This window comes from Entelurus aequoreus, linkage group LG10 (assembly GCF_033978785.1).
Source record: "Entelurus aequoreus isolate RoL-2023_Sb linkage group LG10, RoL_Eaeq_v1.1, whole genome shotgun sequence".
Classification (NCBI taxonomy): Eukaryota; Metazoa; Chordata; class Actinopteri; order Syngnathiformes; family Syngnathidae; genus Entelurus; species Entelurus aequoreus.
This window is the reverse complement of record NC_084740.1, coordinates 74068037-74094568: the sequence shown is the minus strand read 5'-3', so window position 1 is coordinate 74094568 and position 26532 is coordinate 74068037. Positions and strand designations below refer to the sequence as shown.

General features: G+C 40.4%; 1 long non-coding RNA gene across 1 annotated transcript in view; it reads left to right on the top strand.

The window, feature by feature from the left end:
• Positions 1-7219: 7219 nt before the first annotated feature.
• Positions 7220-26532, top strand: part of LOC133659039 (uncharacterized) — a 48503-nt gene continuing 29190 nt past the window's right edge. The window contains exon 1 of the long non-coding RNA XR_009827592.1: positions 7220-7581. This is a non-coding gene — a long non-coding RNA (uncharacterized LOC133659039). The remainder of the gene's footprint in view (positions 7582-26532) is intronic.

Here is a 26532-nt window from a genome sequence, read left to right as displayed (position 1 = left end):
TGAGCATTCCTCAACTTTAATTTTTTTTTAAAGTACCTTATCTTCACCATACCTGGTTGTCCAAATTAGGCATAATAATGTGTTAATTCCACGACTGTATATATCAGTATCGGTTGATATCGGTATCGGTAATTAAAGAGTTGGTCAATATCGGAATATCGGATATCGGCAAAAAGTAGGGATGTCCGATAATGGCTTTTTGCCGATATCCGATATGCCGATATTGTCCAACTCTTTAATTACCGATACCGATATCAACCGATACCGATATCAACCGATATATACAGTCGTGGAATTAACACATTATTATGCCTAATTTGGACAACCAGGTATGATGAAGATAAGGTACTTTTTTAAAAAATTAATCAAATAAAATAAGATAAATAAATTAAAAACATTTTCTTGAATAAAAAAGAAAGTAAAACAATATAAAAACAGTTACATAGAAACTAGTAATTAATGAAAATTTGTAAAATTAACTGTTAAAGGTTAGTATTATTAGTGGACCAGCAGCACGCACAATCATGTGTGCTTACGGACTGTATCCCTTGCAGACTGTATTGATATATATTGATATATAATGTAGGAACCAGAATATTAATAACAGAAAGAAACAACCCTTTTGTGTGAATGAGTGTAAATGGGGGAGGGAGGTTTTTTGGGTTGGTGCACTAATTGTAAGTGTATCTTGTGTTTTTTATGTGGATTTAATTTAAAAAAAAAAAAAAAAAACGATACTGATAATACAAAAACCGATACCGATAATTTCCGATATTACATTTTAACGCATTTATCGGCCGATAATATCGGCAGACCGATATTATCGGACATCTCTAGCAAAAAGCCATTATCGGACATCCCTACACAAAACACACTTTATAGATAATACCGTATTTTTCGGAGTATAAGTCGCGCCGGAGTATAAGTCGCACCGGCCAAAAATGCATAATAAAGAAGGAAAAAAACATATATAAGTCGCATTTGTTAGGGAAATGTATTTGATAAAAGCCAACACCAAGAATAGACATTTGAAAGGCAATTCAAAATAAATAAAGAATAGTGAACAACAGGCTGAATAAGTGTACGTTATATGAGGCATAAATAACCAACTGAGAAGGTGCCTGGTATGTTAACGTAACATATTATGGTAAGAGTCATTCAAATAACTATAACATATAGAACATGCTATACGTTTACCAAACAATCTGTCACTCCTAATCGCTAAATCCCATGAAATCTTATACGTCTAGTCTCTTACGTGAATGAGCTAAATAATATTATTTGATATTTCACGCTAATGTGTTGATAATTTCACACATTAGTCGCTCCTGAGTATAAGTCGCACATGAAAAAAACTGCGACTTATAGTCCGAAAAATACGGTAATTATCATCTTAGATGCAGAAATCGACATTGTGAATTTAAATTTAATGAACATTCATTACTTTTACCTTTCCTGAAGACTGTTGAATGTATGTAAATTCTGTGGTGGGGTGTACAGACTAATGACAGCCAACCCGGATGGCGTTGCATAAGGCGTTGAAAGCTGAAAGACACGGCGCACAGATGATACAATGAAGCGATTTAGCCAACATCCATACATACACAAACCGCGATGACAAGTGCTCACTCGCGCCGTCCAACTGTCTATCTAAAGCTAATGCACTCGGCTTGGAAGCAAACCAAAAAGCGTCTCTGAAAGCCGCCGCCGTGCACTAAAGCTTTCCCCTCGCTGTTGTTCTTCCCGCAATGACAGTAGCGACGAGGACGCACTCAGGACATTTTAAACACGTGATGAAATCAACGCAACTAGCGGCGGTATGCAACACTTTACCTTCAGCCTCACAGGAGTATGGCATCGCCCTTGTTGCCATGGCAACCCTCTATCAGCTACTTTCTGCACCGCTGCGTACGCCCCAACGTGAAACACGTTCACATCCGTGGTGACGATTTCACTTTCAAACTAACTGTCCCACAAGATACTGTATAATGTAAAGCCAACGGCAGATCTTGATCATAAAACCTTCATCAACCAATAATTCTTCAACTAACCTTTGAACTTCTCTACATAATTCCAGGAACCCCAATAAAGTGGGACTACGTAACCCTTCGAAGAGGCCTAACTGAACATACTGTCACTATGTGACATTTGAGTGGCAGTGTCGGTGGTAGGAATTGTCAAAATGGGGTCCCAGGGCTTCGGTTCTCGCAGAAAGGATATGTGTCATCTTTCCATAAAACTTGGGGCCCCCTCCTAGACCTTATAAGGCAGTGGTCCCCAACCATCGGGCCGCGGCCCGCTACCGGTGAATTGGTAGTAAAAACATATATATTTTTTTTATTTTTTTTTTATTTTTTATTTCTTGTGCGGCCGCGGCCCGGTACCAATCGGTCCACGGCCGCACAAGAAATTTAGAAGAAAAAGAAAAAAGAAAAAGAAAAAAATGTTTTTTTTTTTGTTTGTTTTTTTAATCAAATCAACATAAAAACCACAATACATACATTATATATCAATATAAATCAATACAGTCTGCATGGATACAGTCCGTAAGCACACATGATTGTATTTCTTTATGACAAAAAAAAAAAAATATATATATATATATATATATATTTTTTTTTTTTACTATTACATTTACTTCATTTAAGAATATTTTTCAACATATTGAGAAAAAAGGTCTAATTTTTTTTCTATCAAGAAAAGTGCACTTGTTATTAGTGAGAATATACTTATTTTAAGGTATTTTTGGGTTCACTGAGGTTAGCTAATATTACTTGTTTTGGAAGGTCTTGACAAGTCAAATTTTCTTGTTCTATTGGCAGATAATTTTGCTAAATTCAAGTAAAATACCCCTAATTTTTTATATTTAGGGCCCGCACGGCCCATTGTCAAAGGAATCCCAAAGGGAGTCCTTTTGCAATGGGATGAAAGGACCTATTGAAATTGTAAGGTTTTATTATTATTCTTTATTATTATTATTCTTCCGCAGCTTTGCGCACTACTTTGCCCCCCTTAACATGCTTCAAAACTCACCAAATTTTACACACACATAGAAAAACGCTGACATAACACTTTAGTGAAAAAACCCCAAAAATCAAAATTGCGCTCTAGCGCCCCCTAGGAAAAAAACAAAAACAAACTGCCTGTAACTCCCACTAGAAAGGTCGTAGAGACATGAAACAAAAACCTCTATGTAGGTCTCACTTAGACCTACATTTCATAATTCACATCCTCGGGCAAAAACCAACAGGAAGTAGGCAATTTCCCCTTCAAGACAAAACATGACTAAAAACACTCTTTTTTGCCTCTTTGAGCTGTAATTTGACCCCCTTAAAATACTTCAAAACTCACCAAACTTTTCACACACATCGGGACTGGTGGAAATTGCGATCTAAAAAAAAAACCAAACCCCAAAACTCTGATAAAACTGCTTGTAACTTCCGGTAGGAACGTCTTAGAGACATGAAACAAAAACCTCTTTGTAGGTCTTACTTAGACCTACATTTCATAGATTAACATCCTTCAGCAAAAATCAACAGGAAGTTTGCAATCTCCCCTTCAAAACAACATTTTTGTAAAAAAAACGGTCACCAAACATCAAACATTATTTCCTCTGAGCGCGTTTGTCGTTTCGGCTTCAAACTACTACAGGAGAGAGATTGAACCCTTCTGATTAAAGGATACTCAAAGAGTTTGGATAAGTGCTACGCTTTTTATTTTACGAGCCTTCAAAGAACTACTGTGCCGCAGCACCTAGGAAAAAAACACAGACACAACTTCCTCTAACTCCCAGTACGAATATCGTAGAGACATGAAACAAAAACCTCTATGTAGGTCTGACTTAGAGCTAGATTTCATACACTGACCACTTAGGACTAGCACCTGCCAAATATGTGGGCCCGACCAACGCTGCTTGCAGCTTTAATTTTTTTCTTCTTTTTGAACACTGACTTTTTGCGGCGTAATGTTACTGAGCTGCGTGCGCGCGGTGTGTGTGGTGTGCGCTAAAATGATTAGCACATTTTCGAAGACATATTAACCTGGAAGCTGACACCCTGCAACTGTGACGTGGTACACGGTAAGCAAATTATTCCTTTGCCTCTGCCTGGAGCGCGTTGCCCGACATGTGGACGAATGGAAACGGAAAGAACGAAAGGAGTCCCAAAAGCCGAGGTGTCATGCGAGAAAGGCCAAATGCAGGATTTAGGAAATGAGCCTAATACCTGTCTAAACAAGCCCTAAACGTGGCCTTTTATTTGGCACACACACACACACACACCTTGTTTAATCCCTCTCATGGCGGGTGGCGGGGCAGGCGGATGCTGTTTAAACGGAGCGGGCCCTTGATGTGGGGTCCCCGGGGGCCGCAGGTTGTGTGCGAGTGCGAGTGCGTGTGTACGTCTCTCCCGGGGTTTTTTTCCCTGGCCCTGGGAACAATGGTCCTTTAGAATGCGAGGTTACTGGTGCGCTGACCCCTGGCAAATAAGAGCCATGTTCTGGCATTCCAGGCCTGATTGGCACTTTGAGCCCGCCGAGAGCTCAAAGGAGGACACAGGAAATGTGACCGGTGTAATTGGTTATATATTAGCCCCGGCATTCTCCCCCGTTTAAATGATGGAACATTCTTCAGTGACACTTAGGTGGACGGGGCTGACATTCCACATGCTCCGTGCAGAAAGGAGCGGACAGTGAGGGTCCTGGGGGGGGGGGGAAACACGGCGTCAAAACCAGGCGAAACGGGAGGGGAGATCAAGATAGATTTGTTCCAATCCTGTTGGTTTACCCCGAAGAAAAAACACCAGGTTGGGGTATGCACCTTGTGTGAGTACTATCCCCCCCACCCTCCCGCTGTCAGGTCATGATACGCTCGCTTTGCCCTCTGAAGTGCGCCGAGTGGGAAGGGTTCCATGTGTGGAGAGTCCAGAAGGCCAAATCGGTAGCTTGAACCCTGACACTGGGGGTGCCTTGTTGCAGTTCATGAAGGCTTCATCTGGCCACCCGGCCTACATTCGCCGCCACTTGGACGTCTAATTGCGCAAATGGCCGACAAACAACGCCGTGGTGAACGGTGCAGAGTGTAATTAACCCTGCGTAGATCACAGGGACACAATTAACGCTGCTATTCAGAAACAAAAAAATCCTCTCGAGTCGGCGGAGGCATGGTCCTTAAAAGTAAACAGTCTCTAATAAGCGTCGGGTAAAGAAACATTGGCGGCAACTGTTGTGACAGCAAGTAACCTATGCATGCATTTAACGGTGTCCCGTTCGGTAAAAAAAAAAGTAAAATTCCATTCTGTTTTTTGAGGTGGTCTGTCATAACGTTTTTAGAACTCTATCGGACTTTGTTTGTTTGATCATATTACGCCTATACTGGCTCACTTGCACTGGCTTCCTGTGCACTTAAGATGCGACTTTAAGGTTTTACTACTTACGTATAAAATATTACACGGTTTAGCTCCAGCCTATCTCGCCGATTGTATTGTACCATATGTCCCGACAAGAAATCTGCGTTCAAAGAACTCCGGCCTATTAGTGATTCCCAGAGCCAAAAAAAAGTCTGAGGGCTATAGAGCGTTTTCTATTCGGGCTCCAGTACTCTGGAATGCCCTCCCGGTAACAGTTAGAGATGCTACCTCAGTAGAAGCATTTAAGTCCCATCTTAAAACTCATTTGTATAATCTAGCCTTTAAATAGACCCCCCCTTTTTTAGACCAGTTGATCTGCCGTTTCTTTTCTTCTCTCCTCTTCTCCCCTGTCCCTTGCGAGGGGGAGTTGCATAGGTCCGGTGGCCATGGATGAAGTGCTGGCTGTCCAGAGTCGGGACCCCGGGTGGACCACTAGCCTGTGCATCGGTTGGGGACATCTCTGCGCTGCTGACCCGTCTCTGCTCGGGATGGTTTCCTGCTGGCCCCGCTGTGGACTGGACTCCCGCTGATGTGTTGGATCCACTGTGGACTGGACTTTCACAATGTTATGTCAGACCCACTCGACATCCGTTGCTTTCGGTCTCCCCTAGAGGGGGGGGGGTTACCCACATATGCGGTCCTCTCCAAGGTTTCTCATAGTCATTCACCGACGTCCCACTGGGGTGAGTTTTTCCTTGCCCGTATGTGGGCTCTGTACCGAGGATGTCGTTGTGGCTTGTACAGCCCTTTGAGACACTTGTGATTTAGGGCTATATAAATAAACATTGATTGATTGATTGATTGTGACGATAAGCTCCAGCGCCCCCCGTGACCCCGAAGGGAATAAGCAGTAGAAAATGGATGGATGGATGGTATTAGTGTTCCTGAAAAAAAATGGACCCAAACAAAGCTAAATGTACAGCTAAACATGTACATATAATTTATACACACATACACATTGGGCCCCCACCCCAGACAATTTTTTTCTCTCAATGTGGCCCCCCCCGAGTCAAAATATTTGCCCAGCTCTGCGCTAGAGGTTCCCCATTCGAAGCATGCAGCAACATTTTTCAGTGTTTTCTGCAAGGGTGCTAATAAAACAATGATAATGTGGCGCTCTGGAACAAAACAGGCCTTTAAAGGGTTAAAAGTGAATTTCGCTGGCACGTTGACGTCCAATCGTGGCTGTGTTCAGCGGCTAACAAGTGTCCATCGAGTTATTACGGCTGAGCGGCCACAGCAGCGGCCTGCATTCCTCACCTCCGCAGTGAGCGGCCAATCGGCGCCGACGGCTGATAGCGTCTTCACTCGTCTAATCTGGGTCATCTCCTTCGCTCCGTTCCCGACAAAAAGCTTGTCAGGGAAGTTTAGATAGAGATTAGTCGCCGGTAACCTTCACCGCCACTTGGGGATGACACGCGGGCAAACACACATATTGGTATGCGTCCTGAAGGCTAAATGCAACACACGCCACGCTTGTAAACTAAGCAGCCGTCTCTTCTGGCTCTCAGAAAAGACGGGCAAAGTTTGCCGCTGACGTCGCAGAAAACTTTGGAGCTTGCGGACGACCTCAGCGCGCCACACTCATCACTCAGGACGTGTTCGCTTTGTCTTTGGATGTGTCCGGTGTCTCTCACATTTTAAAAATAATCTAAACATGTCACTCAAAGCCAGTGTTTTATTGTTTTGTGATGTAATATCAAAGGCCTACTAAAAGCCACTACTACCGACCACGCAGTCTGATAGTTTATATATCAATGATGAAATCTTAACATCGCAACACATGCCAATACGGCCGGGTTAACTTATAAAGTGCCATTTTAAATTTCCCGGGGAACTTCCTGTTGAAAACGCCTTTGGAGGATGACGTATGCGCGTGACGTCGCGAGGTCCACGGAATTGTTTGGACCCTTTTGGACACAATACACAGAGCTCTGTTTTCTTCGACCAAATTCCACAGTATTCTGGACATCTGTGTTGGTGAATCTTTTGCAATTTGTTTAATGAACAATGGAGGCTGCAAAGAAGAACGTTGTAGGTGGGATCGGTGTATGCGGCTGGCTGTAGCAACACAACAAGGAGGACTTTGTTGGATAGAAGACGCGCTAGCAGCGAACTCACCTTGACTTCCTACGTCTCCGGGCCGCCGACCGCATCGTCGATCGCTGGAACGCAGGTGAGCACGGGTGTTGATGAGCGGAGGTGGGCTGGCTGGCGTAGGTGGAGCGCTAATGTTTTTATCATAGCTCTGACGAGGTCCCGTTATTAAGTTAGCGTCGTTAGCAACAGCATTGCTAGGCTTCGACAGGCGTCGAATACACATTAACCGTGTATTTACATGTCCAGTGTTTGGTTCGGTGTCTCCTGATAGTAGTATTGTTGATCTTCTGTCTATCCTTCCAGTCAGGGACTTATTTATTTTGTTTCTATCTGCATTTGAGACAGATGCTATCACGTTAGCTCATGCTAAGAGCTTCGTCGATGTATTGTCGTGGAGATAAAAGTCACTGTTAATGTCCATTTCGCCTTCTCGACTCTCATTTTCAAGAGGATATAGTATCCGAGGTGGTTTAAAATACAAATCCGTGATCCAAAATAGAAAAAGGAGAGAGTGTGGAATCCAATGAGCCAGCTTGTACCTAAGTTACGGTCAGAGCGAAAAAAGATATCTCTTGAACTGCATTCTAGTCTGTCACTCTAATGTTCCTCATCCACGAATCTTTCATCCTCGCTCAAATTAATGGGGTAATCGTCACTTTCTCGCTCCTAATATCGCTCGCTCCATTGTAAACAACGGGGAATTGTGAGCAGCACTACCGCTTGTGACGTCACGCTACTTCCGGTAGGGGCAAGGTTTTTTTTATCAGCGAGCAAAAGTTGCGAACTTTATCGTCGATTTTCTCGACTAAATCCTTCCAGCAAAAATATGGCAATATCGCGAAATGATCAGGTATGACACATAGAATGGATCTGCTATTCCCGTTTAAATTAAAAAAAATTCATTTCAGTAGGCCTTTAAGAGTGTTTCACTTATTTTTACACTTGAATGACTCGCACATTTTACACCCCTTCAACACAATTGCTCAATTTGCCTTCAGTTATCAGAGTTTTTTATTATTATAACAGAGATTTGTGTATTTCTACACTTGACACAGTTTGACTCTGGAACAGAGCACTTGCAACTTACTATTGACAATAACTAGAGATGTCCGATAATATCGGACTGCCGATGTTATCGGCCGATAAATGCTTTCAAATGTAATATCGGAAATTATCGGTATCGGCTTCAAAATTATCGGTTTCAAATAGTAAAATTGATGACTTTTTTAAAACGCCGCTGTGTACACAGTAGAGATGCGCGGATAGGCAATTATTTCATCCGCAACCGCATCACAAAAGTCGTCATCCACCCGCCATCCACCCTAACCAACATTTTATCAAAACCACACCCACCCGCCACCGGCCCGTTGTTATATATCTAATATAGACGATGTAAGGCATTAGTGAGGTTAAAGAATATATGTATGTCATCCCTATTTAAACAAAAATAAATTAAATAAATAATAATAATTGAATTATAATGAAAATAGACGGTCGCGACGAACAAAGCAGGCTAAATAGCTTTACATTGTAGCCAATCGGAGATGCGCTTCACTTGAAAGCGAGGCCAAATAATTAACACACAGTAGTATATCTCCAATAGAAAAAAAAAAACACAATAAACAACGCAATTGCCTTAATTCCTTTGCATTGTAGTGCGCCCAAACAACACGTAACCATCACAATTATTCAGCTGACCGAACTCAATATAGGTTAGACATGGGCTTATTTGGTATAGCCTAGGTAACGTAGACTAATTCGTTTAACATATCCAACCGTATGTCTACTTACTTCTTTTTTTTTAGCACTATGCAGGAATAAAATGGTATCTACAGTGCCGGGATTCAGGCGGGAGCGCCTGGCCTCTAAAATGCGCCCTGCTGCGCTGAAGGAGCGCTCACTTGCGGCACTCAATTGTTTTTGGGACACATAGGATTCTCTTTATACATTTACTATGTATATATATTTCCGAATTGGTTTAACCGCCACCCGCCCGAATCTATTTAAAATCTATTTTTTTCGTCATTCATCCGCCCGACCCGCGGACACACCCGCGGACTCCGCGGGTGTGTCCGCAGACCGCGCATCTCTAGTACACGGACGTAGGGAGAAGTACAGAGCGCCAATAAACCTTAAAGGCACTGCATTTGCGTGCCGGCCCAGTCACATAATATCTACGGCTTTTCACACACACACAAGTGAATGCAAACGCATACTTGGTCAACAGCCATACAGGTCACACTGAGGGTGTCCGTATAAACAACTTTAACGCTGTTACAAATATGCGCCACACTGTCAACCCACACCAAACAAGAATGACAAACACATTTCGGGAGAACATCCGCACCGTAACACAACACGAACACAACAGAACAAATACCCAGAACCCCTTGCAGCACTAACTCTTCCGGGACGCTACAATATACACCCCCGCTTAGGGAAGGCTATGCAAAACGAAATTAAAAACTGAACTGGTTGCAAAGTAAACAAAAACAGAATGCTGGACGACAGCAAAGACTTACAGCGTGTGGAGCAGACGGCGTCCACAAAGTACATCCGTACATGACATGACAATCAACAATGTCCTCGCAAAGAAGTATAGCGACAACTTAAATATCCCTCATTGCCAAAACAAAACTGGTGCGGGGAATAGCGCTCAAGGAAGACATGAAACTTCTACAGGTAAATACCAACAAAACAGGGAAACACACCAAAATAGGAGCGCAAGACAAGAACTAAAACACTACACACAGGAAAACAGCAAAAAAACCTCCAAATAAGTCACGGCGTGATGTGACAGTACTTTGAGACAAGAGCTACAGTCATGCATGGTTGGTTATGGTTTGAATTCTTATCCAACACTTGCGAGAACAACTTTTTATTGTCAATATCAGCTGCTGAGTTTAATTTCTTAATGTTTTCTGCTGGTGGTGTCAATGAAAAAAATGCGCCTTGGCTCAAAAAAGGTTGAAAAACACTGTGTTGATACAAACCCCGTTTCTATATGAGTTGGTAAACATAAACAGAATACAATGATTTGCAAATCATTTTCAACCCATATTCAGTTGAATATGCTTCAAAGACAACATATTTGATGTTCAAACTGATAAAAAAAAATGTTTTGTGCAAATAATCATTAACTTTAGAATTTGATGCCAGCAACACGTGACAAAGAAGTTGGGAAAGGTGGCAATAAATACTGATAAAGTTGAGGAATGCTCATCAAACACTTATTTGGATCCTCCCACAGGTGAACAGGCAAATTGGGAACAGGTGGGTGCCATGATTGGGTATAAAAGTAGATTCCATGAAATGCTCAGTCATTCACAAACAAGGACGGAGCGAGGGTCACCACTTTGTCAACAAATGCGTGAGCAAATTGTTGAACAGTTTAAGAAAAACCTTTCTCAACCAGCTATTGCAAGGAATTCAGGGATTTCACCATCTACGCTCCATAATATCATCAAAGGGTTCAGAGAATCTAGAGAAATCACTGCACGTAAGCAGCTAAGCCCGTGACCTTTGATCCCTCAGGCTGTTCTGCATCAACAAGCGACATCAGTGTGTAAAGGATATCACCACATGGGCTCAGGAACACTTCAGAAACCCACTGTCAGTAACTACAGTTGGTCGCTACAGCTGTAAGTGCAAGTTAAAACACTCCTATGCAAGGCGAAAACCGTTTAATCAACAACACCCAGAAAGGCCGTCGGCTTCGCTGGGCCTGAGCTCACCTAAGATGGACTGATACAAAGTGGAAAAGTGTCCTGTGGTCTGACGAGTCCACATTTCAAATTGTTTTTGGAAACTGTGGACGTCGTGTCCTCCAGACCAAAGAGGAAAAGAACCATCCGGATTGTTCTAGGCGCAAAGTTGAAAAGCTAGCATGTGTGATGGTATGGGGGTGTATTAGTGCCCAAGACATGGGTAACTTACACATCTGTGAAGGCGCCATTAATGCTGAAAGGTACATACAGGTTTTGGAGCAACATATGTTGCCATCCAAGCAACGTTACCAGGGTTTCCCACACATTCATTTATTTGTGGCGGCCCGCCACGAAAGAATTACGTACGCCACAAATTAAAAAAAAAAAATTAAAAAATAAAAAAAAATATATATATATATATATATATATATTTTTTTTTTTTTGTCCTCTCCAGCTTCTCAGGCAAATCATATAGTTGATGTAGATGCCCATATCGGCTGTTCAGATTTACTTTACAAAAGAGAAGTGTAGGATACTTCTCTTGTTGCCTTATTTGTATTTGACTTTATTAAATGTATTTATATTAGAAACACAACATGTGTATATAACAAAGGGTGCAAAGTCTGCAGGCAGTAGGAAACACATGGTTAAGTGTAGGGAGTAAAACTGATGGCAGTCTAAAGTTCAAGATTTTTGGAGCTCTTTGTTCAGTGGATCAGATGTTTGATGAAGCTCTGTGTCTATCTACCACCACTACTGTTTTCTGTTTATTTGTTACTGACTGTGGCAGGACACCTCTGCCTCTGTTTCACTTTATGTTGCTGGTAAATAATATGGTTGTAGTAGTAGGCTAAAGTTAAATTATTTAGTATGCACTAATTAAAGGGGCAGAGCTTTGAGACATTTTAGCTTTTATATTTTATAAGATATATTTTTTGTAAGAACCACAATTAATAAATATATTTCAGTGAATAACTTATTGTTCAAATCTGTATATAAATATGTACATAAAGTGTTGTAATTATATTGTAAAATGGATGGATGGATGGACGTTTAAAACAAAACTGTTAATATTAATTAGTAAGTATACATTTTTTGAGCCTTTTTAGAGAAAATCAAATCATTGTAGTAAATTATGCAAATTGCTCGATGATGTCACGATGACCACGCCCATAGCCACGCCCCCACCGCCACAGGTATCTTGGCAGTTTATGGGAAACACTGGTTAACATGGACGCCCCTGCTTATTTCAGAAAGACAATGCCAAGCCACGTGTTACATCAACGTAGCTTCATAGTAAAAGAGTGCGGGTACTAGACTGGCCTGCCTGTAGTCCAGACCTGTCTCCCATTGAATATGTGTGGCGCATTATGAAGCCTAAAATACCACAAGGGAGACCCCCGGACTGTTGAACAACTTAAGCTGTACATCAAGCAAGAATGGGAAAGAATACCACCTGAGAAGCTTCAAAAATGTGTCTCCTCAGTTCCCAAACGTTTAGGGAGTGTTGTTAAAAGGAAAGGCCATGTAACACAGTGGTGAACATGCCCTTTCCCAACTACTTTGGCACGTGTTGCAGCCATGAAGTTCTAAGTTAATTATTATTTGCAACAAAAAAATAAAGTTTATGAGTTTGAACATCAAATATGTTGTCTTTGTAGTGCATTCAACTGAATATGGGTTGAAAAGGATTTGCAAATCATTGTATTCCGTTTATATTTACATCAATTTCCCAACTCATATGGAAACGGGGTTTGTACAATACAATGCAGTTGGTTCTGTTGCTGCTGTGATATTTGGCAATAAATCACCACGTGTTTTTTTCCCCACTTTCTCATGCATTCCGAATGATTATTAAAAGGTTAACAAAAAAAAGTTGTTATACATAAGGAGTTTTGAGATTTTTGAAATAGCAACCAATTATCGCCTGCTTCCAATTAACGCCCTGTCCTCTTTTGCGGCTGGAACGAGAGTATGCGCGGTATTTGGGCCGCGCACTTAAGCGACGTGTTCGCCGACTTTCCTGCTGGAGAATAAACGCTCAGAGCGGCGAGCGTTCCACGCGGGGCCGGGCAAACATGTGCGCGCACGTTCCCGCGTCCCTGGCGGGCGAGTCGGTTCCTATCCCGGGTCGTTAGCCATGAGAGCTGGAGAGCATTCCTTTGCATTCCACGCTGGGGTGAACATCAGGCTTTGAGGGGAAGAGCCAGGCATGTCTGTGGTGAGGATCTCAGTGAGTCAGAGTGTTCAGACCACCCCGGATCATCTGTCTTCATTCAGGACGCAGTTGGAGCTCCCAGAGGCTCAGACCAGGGACAGGCTCTTCCTTTTTTTTAAAAATATTCCCGCAGTATACTCGCAAACACAGACACGGGGATTACGCAGGCATTTATAACAAGCTCTTTGTGCGGGTCAAAGTTGACAGCAGGCCCCTTAGGAGGGGAAAGCCAGAGGAAAGCCGGGGCAATGCAAGGGTGCACCCAGGGAAGGAGATAAATCAAGAGACACCAGAAGACGGCCTGGAGCCCTCATGAGTGCCATTCACAATTTAGCCCCCCAGAGAACAGTCCAACAATGGAAGGCATGTGCGCAACTTCCAAGTCGTAAAAACATCACATATTTAATGGCTGGGAGGGAGACGTGAGGGCGCGTTTCATCTTGTCAAACCCTTTTTTTTTATTTTTTAAAGACATTATACAGTTAATAACGGTTATCAACGGTTATAATCAGGCCTGGCCCTAACCAATCTGGCGCCCTAGGCAAGATTTTAGGTGGTTAAGTGACTATTACCTGCAGGGAAAACATTAGCTAACCAGAAGGCAATAACAATGTAAACAAAAACACCTGCTTAGAAGATCTAATACAAATGTCCCTGAAGGTGGGAGTACTGTAATTACCTAACGTTACATTATTATTTTCCATAACAATTTAGCCCCCTCCACAATATTAACCTGACGTTAAAACAGAACTAGCTATTTATTGATTAGCAATTGCCGAATCATGTAACATTAGCTTAATATGCTAAAGCCAGGTTACTATCACATTCTGTAACAGACAAATAATTCCATGTGGGCTAACGTTACCTACCTGCTACCTCTGTCTTTTTCTCGTTTCACTTCCTCTTCTTTTATCTTTTTTCTTCCTTGGGCACCTGACAGTTTTGGCCGTTTTGACATCTTGTGTTGATTTTTTGATGTGGTAAGAGTCATGATACGGGAAGGGAGGGGGCGCACCGTGCGGGGGGATGGGGGGCGCGTAATGTTGTAACAAATAATATTTCTATTAAATAGGCTTACGTTGCATTTTAATTAACGTGGGATTATTTTTTTGTATTTAGAAATAATAGTACCAATTATTTTAAAAAAAATTTCTCCAACATTTGTGGCACTGGCGTGGCGCCCCCTGATGGACGGCGCCCTTAGCATTTGCCTATACGGCCTATGGGGCCGATTATAACTTATAATCATACAATGCTAATGCACCAATAACAGTCCAAATCAGGCTATAAAACCCACACAAATTCACTTGTAGCAACATAAATGAAGTCCACTTGATGTGTTAATTATTTCAAGTCACATCTAAACACTCTCTGGGGAATTATGCATCCTAGTTGAGAATCACAAGCCCGTCAAAATTGGGGTTACTTTGGGTCAGGATGGAGTAAACGTGATATAACGGCGCCCCCTTTTGGCCAAAAAAAAAAGAAATCCACACCATTTAGCAAGTGGTTTAATTCCCAGTTTGACCATAAGGTGGCAGACTATTGAGGAGGCTTCGCCAATAAAAAAAATAAAAAAATAAAAAAAAGGTCAACCGGGGTTCATGAGGGCAACTGGTGCTGGTGATTTTAAAGAAACATAGTTGCCAGCAGTGGCCAGCAGATGGCAGTGTTGCACTGTTTGATCAGATCACTTAGTGCAGTGTTTCTCAACCTTTTCTGAACCAAGGCACATTTTTTTCTTTGAAACAATTCTGACGCACACCACCAGCAGAAAACATTAAAAAAAAAATGAAACTCAGTAGTTTTATTGACAATAAAAAGTTGTTCTCCAAATTTTGATGTATATTCAAACCATAACCAACCATGCATCAATATAGCTCTTGTAGGTATACTCATACTTGCCAACCTTGAGACCTCCGATATCGGGAGGTGGGGGGTTGGGGCGGGGCGTGGTCGGGGGTGGGGCGGGGCGTGGTTGGGGGTGTGGTTAAGAGGGGAATATATTTAAGCTAGAATTCACCAACTCAAGTATTTCATATATATATATATATATATATATATATATATATATATATATCAATCAATCAATCAATCAATGTTTATTTATGTAGCCCTAAATCACAAGTGTCTCAAAGGGCTGTACAAGCCACAACGACATCCTCGGTACAGAGCCCACATACGGGCAAGGAAAACTCACCCCAGTGGGACGTCAATGTGAATGACTATGAGAAACCTTGGAGAGGACCGCATATGTGGGTAATCCCCCCCTCTAGGGGAGACCGAAAGCAATGGATGTCGAGTGGGTCTGACATAATATTGTGAAAGTCCAGTCCACAGCGGATCCAACACATCAGCGAAAGTCCAGTCCATAGTGGGGCCAGCAGGAACCATCCCGAGCGGAGACGGGTCAGCAGCGTAGAGATGTCCCCAACCAATGCACAGGCTAGCGGTCCACCCCGGGTCCCGACTCTGGACAACCAGCACTTCATCCGTGGCCACCGGACCTGTGCAACTCCCCCTCCATAAGGGAGAGGGGATCAGAGGAGAAAAGAAAAGAAAAGAAACGGCAGATCAACTGGTCTAAAAAGGGAGTCTATTTAAAGGCTAGAGTATACAAATGAGTTTTAAGATGGGACTTAAAGGCTTCTACTGAGGTAGCCTCTGTAATTTTTACCGGGAGGGCATTCCATAGTATTATATATATATATATATATATATATATATATATATATATATATATATATATATATATATATATATATATATATATATATATATATATATATATATATATATATATATGTATATATATATATATATATATATATATATATATATATATATATATATATATATATATATATACATATACATATGTATACATATATATGTATGAAATACTTGACTTTGAGTGAATTCTAGCTATATATATATATATATATATATATATATATATATATATATATATATATATATATATATATATTATATATATATATATACAGTATATATATATATATATATATATATATATATATATATATATATATATATATATATATATATATATATATATATATATATATATATATATATATATATATATATATTTATTTTATTATACATATAAATAAAATAGATACTTGAATTTCAGTGTTCTGGAGGCTATCCAGTAGATGGCAGTATTGTCCTGTTTAAGAGTGTCACAACATTGCTGTTTACGGCAGACAAACTGCTTCACGGTAGACTAAACGTGACTGCTGTTGTTGTGTGTTGTTACCGCGCTGGGAGGACGTTGAGGAAACTGCCTAACAATAAACCCACATAAGAAACCAAGAACTCGCCCTCGATCATTCTACTGTTATGACGTCATTGGGCAGGCAAGCTGTTTATATTGTGGGAAAGCGGACGTGAGAACAGGCTGTCCCCACTCAAGTCCGCATTGAGCTGGAGGGGGCGTGGCCTCCAGCTCCGGCTGAATACCGGGAGTTTGTCGGGAGAACATTTCTGCCGGGAGGTTATCGGGAGAGGCGCTGAATACCGGGAGTCTCCCGGTAAAAACGAGAGGGTTGGCAAGTATGGGTATACTTATTTTGAGTTTTTTGGTGTTTTCCTGTGTGTAGTGTGTAGTCCTGGGCATGACGTTAAAGTGCATCCGGCAGCGGAGGCTCCTTGGGGCACTAGGAGGTTAACCCCTTTACTACTGTTACCCCAGGTGGCCCTTGGCAAAGGCCTAGTACCTGACTGCCCCCTAGCCAGGGATACGGTGAAGACATCAACGGCGGAGCAGGCGGAAGACAGTAGATTTAAGAACTACCACAACGGCTGCGATGGCGGAAGAAGGCTGCAGCAGAAAAGGGTCCCCAGTCGTCTTGGGACTCCAAGACCCGATTCTGTCAAGGATCGTGTGGTGACTGTCTGTGCACCAGTCTCCCCACGCTAAACAAAGTCACGCACAGGCATCCTCCATAAAGGGATACACTCCTACCAGGAGGATCGTCATACACGTTCGAGTGACCGCCGATGATGGTAGTGTTTTCCTCTTTTGTTGGTATTTTCCTGTAGCAGTTTCATGTCTTCCTTGAACGCTATTCCCCGCACCTGCTTTTTTTTTTCGCAATCAAGACTATTTAAGTTGTGCGGACGCAATCTTTCTTTGTGGGGACATTGTTGATTGTCATGTCATGTACGGCTGTACTTTGTGGACGCCGTCTGCTCCACACGCTGTAAGTCTTTGCTGTCGTCCAGCATTCTGTTTTTGTTTACTTTGCAGCCAGTTCAGTTTTACGTTTAGTTTTGGTTTAAGTGATAAATACCTTTTTACCTACACGCTGCCTCCCGCATATTGTGATCACGACAAACCATGTTCCCGACATCTACAAAGCAATTAGCTACCTGCTGCCACCTACTGATATGGAAGAGTATTACACGGTTACTCTGCCGAGCTCTAGACAGCACAGACACTCAACAACGGCACATTTGCGGATTATAATAATTACTGGTTTGCAAAAAATATTTTTAACCCAATTAGGTGAAATTACATAATCTCCCACGGCACACCAGACTGCACCTCAATAAAAAACTGACTTTTTTTTATACAACTTGCATGTTTATGGTACAGGAAAATGACATTCTACCAGTAAATAGAAAATAGTCTGTTCCTATGTCAAGCTAGTGCGATCATAGAACTGTCCTGGAATTGTTTTAGCGAACATTTCATCATTCTTCGCAAAAGGCCGGTGCATGATGCAATAAAAGGTACTCTACCTTGCAAATTTGATGTTCTGTCAAACTCGTTTTCATTGAGGGCCGCATCGCAGTAATGCCTGCCTTCAAAGGGCCGCTTGTAACAGTCAATATACATGAATATTAGGGGTGACGAAAACATTTATTTTAGAATAAATCGCAATTCTTAATCGATTAAAAAATATATTTATTTTGTTATCTGTCCTGTCCATCCACTGAGGCAAACCATATCTGCTGTACAGATTTACTTTAGAAAAGAGAAGTGTTGGATACTTATACCAAAGACTATAAAAACGGGACCCATTGCCTCCCTGCTTGGCACTCAGCATCAAGGGTTGGAATTGGGGGTTATATCACCAAAAATATTCTCGGGCGCGGCACCGCTGCTGCCCACTGCTCCCCTCACCTCCCAGGGGGTGAACAAGGGGATGGGTCAAATGCAGAGGACAAATTTCACCACACCTAGTGTGTGTGTGACAATCATTGGTACTTGACCACTACTGTTTTCTGTTTATTTGTTACTGGCTGTGGCAGGACACCTCTGCCTCTGTTTCACTTTATGTTGCTGGTAAATAATATGGTTGTAGTAGTAGGCTAAAGTTAATCTATTTAGTATGCACTAATTAAAGGGGCAGAGCTTTGAGACATTTTAGCTTTTATATTTTATAAGATATATTTTTTGTAAGAACCACAATTAATAAATACATTTCAGTGAATAACTTAATGTTCAAATCTGTATATAAATATGTACATAAAGTGTTGTAATTATATTGTAAAATGGATGGATGGATGGACGTTTAAAACAAAACTGTTATTATTAATTAGTAAGTATACATTTTTTGAGCCTTTTTAGAGAAAATCCAATCATTGTAGTAAATTATGCAAATTATTCGATGATGTCATGGTGACCACGCCCATAGCCACGCCCCCACCGCCACAGGTATCTTGGCCGTTTATGGGAAACACTGAACTTTAACTTTCTCTTGTTGCCTTATTTGTATTTGACTTTATCAAATGTTTGGATTGAATTTTTTATATAACAAAACCAGTTTTCTTTTAAGTAATATACAAATGTATCAGAGCTGTTATCTATTTTATGGAGGAATGTAGTTAATCATAGAACTGGCATTCAATGTCGTCTAAAAAAGTATTGGTTTTGAATCCCGAATCGTTTTGAATCGAGAATCGATTCTGAATCGGATAATTAACCCCAAGAACTGAATCGAATCATGTGGTACCCAAAGATTCACAGACCTAATGAATACATATGAATGTATTATTAATACATATGAATGATATTATTACACAATTGCCTCCGCATTTATTTATTTTTTACATACAATGTGATGCATAAATTGCTTTGAAATAATAAGCAAATATTTAGGTATTTATTTTTATTTTGACAATTTATTTTATTTTATTTTTTTTATTTTTTCATACTGCTGTGATTATATGTATCAAGTGTTCATTCAAGGCTAAGGCAAAATATCGGGATACATATCGTGTATCGCGATATGGCCTAAAAATAATCGAGATATTAAAAAAAGGCCATATCGCCCAGCCCTACTATGTGTACAATATCTCATACTGCATATCATATATGGTAAACAAGCTGAAGTACTAAAGTTCTAAAGTGAAGTACTAAACCGTAGAATCGGACACATCTATGGATCTGGTCAGCGGCTTACAGTCTGGCGTTTAAAACACCTTGGAGTCCATCAGCTAAATTTAATCTGCTGAATCAACATAACCTGCAGAAACTACACAAACAAACCTGGACAGAGAGCTGCACTATGCTCGCAGCCTTTACTGTATGTATTGAAAGCAAACACACAGCTAAACTTAGAGAGAGTACAGAATACTTCTCTATTATTACACTCTTCCTCGCCAAGGAATTCGAGGGTGGACTGTTTGTGTCATCAACCCTGAAAGACATAAACGCTGTGGAGAAAACAGCAGGACAGGAAAGCATTAAGCACAGAAGCTATCGTTCATTTCTTTACCAACGACACCATCACACGTGTATGTTTAATGTGACTAACAGCTTCCCCCCTGCTTCCCAAGACAACAGTTTCCGAACCCCAGCTGAGTCAAAGTTGAGTCATTCCGCCAACTGAGGCTAAAAGAGTCAATTGTTCCAGCATTCAAGAGTAATAGGATGCATCCAGCGTCCAGAGTTTTAGAAAAAACATTTCTTTGACTGTTTTAGGCTTGAACTCAAATTGCAGTTTCAGTACCAAGAGTACAAAAAGATACTCGATGCGGTTCACAACTTCACATGGTCTATGGATATTCACACTGATCCAGTTCATTGTATTCTCAGTGTATTCAATCGATCAAAACTGGACTGTTCAGTTTGTCTTAGCAGGTTTCATCGGTTAATGGTCGTAGACGTAGATTGGTCAGACAATCACCAATTACAGACTTGGACTAGTCATATCTAGTCAGACCATCAACGTCTGTGAGCATGAACTGATGAAGCCTGCACAGAGTCGCGGAGAAATGTCCTCTCACCCAAACTGAACAGTCCAGTTGCGATTGATTCAATGCTCTAAAAACGGGTATTTTTGTCACGGGACCAAAGACTGCATTAAAGAACATAAAGCAAGGACTTTATGGGCAACTTTGCTGATGTTTTCGTGACCTAACTTAGATATTCCAAACCAAGACACCATCTGTTGGGTTGAATATTAGGGTTACCCCGATCTGATATTGATAACAGTTGGATATTCGCAAAAAAAAAACAAGTATCGGCTTGGATATCAAATCTCCAATAGCTAATATCCTCCAACAAGCAAACAAGGTTGGTCTTTTCTCGTATTTTAGTGAAGTCATTTACCGTATTTCCTTGAATTGGCGCAGGGAATATAGTATTCGCACGTCTAGAATTACAGACGGGTCAAACTCGTTTAGCAAAATAATTAAAGCATGCTTGGCCTTATCGCCGGTTCAGGATTAACGCCGGATCAAATTCGCTTCGCAAAATATTAATTTTATTACCGCATGTCTCGAATTTTCGCCGGGTCAAACTCGTTTCGCAAAATATTTAGCAGATGTCTAGAACTTCCGCCGGGTCAAACTCGTTACGTCACGAGTGACGATTTACTAGTCGTCATTTTCAAAATGGAGGAAGCTGATTTCAGTAGTTTACAATCGCACAAAGGAAAAAAGATTAAGAGCTATTCAATAGGATTTAAGGTACAAGCTATTGAATACCGGTACAGTATGCTAAAAAGAACAGTAAGCAGCTATGTTTTATTAATACACCGTAGCTGCGTGTGTCAAATATCAGTCATTAAATGACTCCCGCCTCCTGGTGGTAGAGGGCGCTAGTGATCCTTCTTGCGACTACCGGTACTGCAGAAGAAGTGACAACAAGTAGCAACAGATCGTCTTTTTTTTCCTCTCGCCTGAACTTTTAACATGGATGATTACATACCGGTATCTAAAATAAAACAGTTTTCTAAACTGGACTTTCAATCGAAGCAGGAGGTAATAATTAAAGGAATATCTCCATCGAGACGGAGAGACTTTTAAAACTGAAGAAAGAAAATAAGGAAGACTTCTATAAACAAGTTATCGATGCTTTTGGTCAGAAGGAGCTGCAAATGGACTCCATTTATAAGTACAGCTAAGACCATAATAACGTTTTTTTTTATTAAATGTGCTTTTCATGATGGTACCGGTATGCTTACATCACACTCAAAGCGCACGCCTAAATTTACCGCATTCCTTTTGGTAAACGCCGGAGTGAGAAGAGGGTTTTAAAATAATTAGCGCATGCATGGCCATCCCGCAGGCTTCTGGTAAACGCCGGAGTGACAGGAGGGTTTTAAATTAATTAGCGCCCCTGCGGCTATTCAAGGAAATATGGTACAAAACGTAAACATGGTAGGCCAAGTATGGGCGATTATTTTAACTTGGTGGCCACATTGAGAGAAAAAATGTGTTCGGGGGACGGTGTGTATGTGTGTAAAATAAATAAACAAATATGTGTGTAAAAATCTGCTGCACAGTATGTGTGCCTAGGTCCCTTTTTGACAATAATGTCCGATAGAATGCTAAAAACAATATGGCTTTTTACTTAATGAGACACCCAGAATGTACATTCTGGGATTTACAATAACAACTATTCACAATAAAACACTGATTATTAACAACATATGAACGTTGTTCCACTTTTACTTCTCACAAAAGGGACAAGAGGTAGAAAATGGATGGATGGATGGAACCACCTCCTCGATCGACATCTTTTACAATCAAGCGAAATGCAACAAACATGGCGAAATATGCACATAAGTGGTAAAAAAAACAAAAAACAGGTAAAGGTAAAGTATTGGTATTGTTCATTATCAATAGCGCTATTTCTATTGGTATTTGTATTGCTCCATTTTTAGTGTAATAATGCTCATTGTCATTTCTGTATTATTTTTTATTTTCGCTAACTGCTTATTTCCTATTACTTTTACCATCATATTTGTACATGTCGTATTTGCTGATGTTGCTCTATTGTTGTTGTTGTTGTTGTTGTTGTGTTTGCTGTTGTTGTTTTTGTCTATCTGTCTAATCCCCCTCTTGTCCCCACAATTCCCCCCTCTGTCTTCCTTTTTTTCTCTTTCTATCCCCTCCTGCTCCGGCCCGGCTGCACCAAATGATAATATAAATACATTTAATAAAGTCAAAATACAAATAAGGCAACAAGAGAAGTATCCTACACCAGTGGTCCCCAACCTTTTTGTAGCTGCGGACCGGTCAACGCTTGAAAATTTGTCCCACGGACCGGTGGGGGGGGGATTTAATTTTTTTTTTTTTTTTTTTTTTTTTTACATAAATAAATACAATCATGTGTGCTTACGGACTGTATCCCTGCAGACCGTATTGATCTATATTGATATGGAATGTATATATTGTGTTTTTTATGTTGATTTCATTTAAAAAAAAAAAAAAAAAAAAATTTTTTTTTTTTTTTTTTTTAATTCTTGTGTGGCCCGGTACCAATCGGTGGTTGGGGACCACTGTCCTACACTTCTCTTTTGTAAAGTAAATCTGAACAGCCGATATTGGCGTCTACATCAACTATATGATTTGCCTGAGAAGCTGGACAAGGAAAAAAAACAAAAAAAAAAAACACCTACAATCTGATATAATATCACTTTTCTGCATAACTTTGCTGTAAAAATCTGCTTCCGCGTCTGTCCCTGACACCTGCCTCTCAGGCTGGCCGCTCTGGAAACACTTTGTGGAAACAAACACCGTCCACACTGCTTTAATGCTCGTATATCATACAAAAGAGCAGATTCCAACCATTGGAATACTTTATACAGTTCACGACTTATGGTAATTTAAAAAGAGTGCTGCACATCATTATGGCATTTACAGTTTCGATATTAAAGGTCTAAAAAAAATGGATTAATTGAAAATCTTCACGGGCCCGCAGGTCGTTATTTGCCCAGGTCTGTGGTAGGCTACAGGCTACTAGGGTCTAGCCGCTGCACAGCAGAGAAGTACACAACAGCACACAAGCTAGATATAAATGTTAATTGAACATAATTGCAGTTTAAAACGCCACATTTTGAATGTAAACAAGTATCAAATAATTATAGTTGCATATCACATTGCATATTACTCACAGGTAGAAAGTCTCCAAGCCAGAAGTATAGAAAGAATCCAGTAACAAACATGTCTGCATCATTCAATTTCCTGCAACATAAGTTTAACTTAATTAATTACTGTGACCGCTAAGTGTCGCCAAAAACAAACTACAGTGTTTCCCACACATTCATTTATTTGTGGTGGCCCGCCACGAAAGAATTACGTCCGCCACAAATTTAAAAAAATTTAAAAATAATAATAATTCGTTTTTTTTTTTGTTTTTGTTTTTTGTCCTGTCCAGCTTCTCAGGCAAATCATATAGTTGATGTAGATGCCCATATAGGCTGTTCAGATTTACTTTACAAAAGAGAAGTGTAGGATACTTCTCTTGTTGCCTTATTTGTATTTGACCACTACTGTTTTCTGTTTATTTGTTATTGACACCTCTGCCTCTGTTTCACTTTATGTTGCTGGTAAATAATATGGTTGTAGTAGTAGGCTAAAGTAAAAATTATTTAGTATGCACTAATTAAAGGGGCAGAGCTTTAAGAGACATTTTAGCTTTTATATTTTATAAGATATATTTTTTGTAAGAACCACAATTAACATACATACACTACCGTTCAAAAGTTTGGGGTCACATTGAAATGTCCTTATTTTTGAAGGAAAAGCACTGTACTTTTCAATGAGGATAACTTTAAACTAGTCTTAACTTTAAAGAAATACACTCTATACATTGCTAATGTGGTAAATGACTATTCTAGCTGCAAATGTCTGGTTTTTGGTTCAATATCTACATAGGTCTATAGAGGCCCATTTCCAGCAACTATCACTCCAGTGTTCTAATGGTACAATGTGCTTGCTCATTGGCTCAGAAGGCTAATTGATGATTAGAAAACCCTTGTGCAATCATGTTCACACATCTGAAAACAGTTTAGCTCGTTACAGAAGCTACAAAACTGACCTTCCTTTGAGCAGGTTGAGTTTCTGGAGCATCACATTTGTGGGGTCAATTAAACGCTCAAAACGGCCAGAAAAAGAGAACTTTCATCTGAAACTCGACAGTCTATTCTTGTTCTTAGAAATTAAGGCTATGCCACAAAATTGTTTGGGTGACCCCAAACTTTTGAACGGTAGTGTACGTACATAAAGTGTTGTAATTATATTGTAAAATGGATGGATGGATGGACGTTTAAAACAAAACTGTTATTATTAATTAGTAAGTATACATTTTTTGAGCCTTTTTAGAGAAAATCATATCATTGTAGTAAATTATGCAAATTACTCGATGATGTCATGGTGACCACGCCCATGGGGGCGGGGGGCGTGGTTGGGGCGTGGTTATTTACAGCTAGAATTCACCAACTCGAGTATTTCATATATCAATCAATCAATCAATCAATGTTTATTTATATATATATATATATATATATATATATATATATATATATATATATATATATATATATATATATATATACATATATATATATATATATATATATATATATATGAAATACTTGACTTTCAGTGAATTCTAGCTATATATATATATTTTTTTAATTTTTATTTTATTTACATAGAAAAAAAAACAACTTGAATTTCAGTGTTCCAGTGGCTATCCATTAGATGGCAGTATTGTCCTGTTTAACTTCTCCGTTCATGATGAGTATATCATTTTGGCCACCATGTCTGTAATTTCCTCGTTCTTCTGCTTCGTCTCCTTGTTGTGTGCGCAGTTGTGCACTCTATAAAAGCCCTAAATGTTATGACGTCTTTGGGCAGGCAAGCTGTTTATTTTGTGGGAAAGCGGACGTGAGAACAGGCTGTCCCCACTCAGTCTCAGGTCCGCATTGAGCTGGAGGGGGCGTGGCCTCCAGCTCCGGCTGAATACCGGGAGTTTGTCGGAAGAAAATCTCTGCCGGGAGGTTGTCGGGAGAGGCGCTGAATACCGGGATTCTCCCGCTAAAAACGGGAGGGTTGGCAAGTATGATTTAGTATCCGAGGTGGTTTAAAATACAAATCCGTGATCCACAATAGAAAAAGGAGAGAGTGTGGAATCCAATGAGCCAGCTTGTACCTAAGTTACGGTCAGAGCGAAAAAAGATATGTCTTGCACTGCATTCTAGTCCGTCACTCTAACGTTCCTCATCCACGAATCTTTCATCCTCGCTCATATTAATGGGGTAATCGTCACTTTCTCGGTCCGAATGTCTCTCGCTCCATTGTAAACAACGGGGAATTGTGAGGAATCCTTCCTCCTGTGACGTCACGCTACTTCCGGTAGGGGCAAGGGTTGTTTTTATCAGATACCAAAAGTTGCGATCTTTATCGTCGTTGTTCTATACTAAATCCTTTCAGCAAAAATATGGCAATATCGCGAAATGATCAAGTATGACACATAGAATGGATCTGCTATTCCCGTTTGAATAAAAAAAAATTTAATTTCAGTAGGCCTTTAAGTTTTTTCTTGCCCGGTTGCGGGATCAGATCTGAGGATGTCGTTGTGGTTTGTGAAGCCTTTTGAGGCATTTGTGATCAAGGGCTATGTAAATAAACTTAGATTGGTTGATTGATTGAACCAAACTGACATGACCAGTGTGAACACACCCTTAACACTAGAAGTCCCAGCATTTTTCTGTCTACCTAGAAGACCCAGAGAGGGGTCATTTGGCCCAACGCTTTTCCCGAATACACTAATCACTCATTTTGTTATGGTAATGAGGCTGTTAGGGGCAGTTTGTCTAGGTAGACAGAAAAA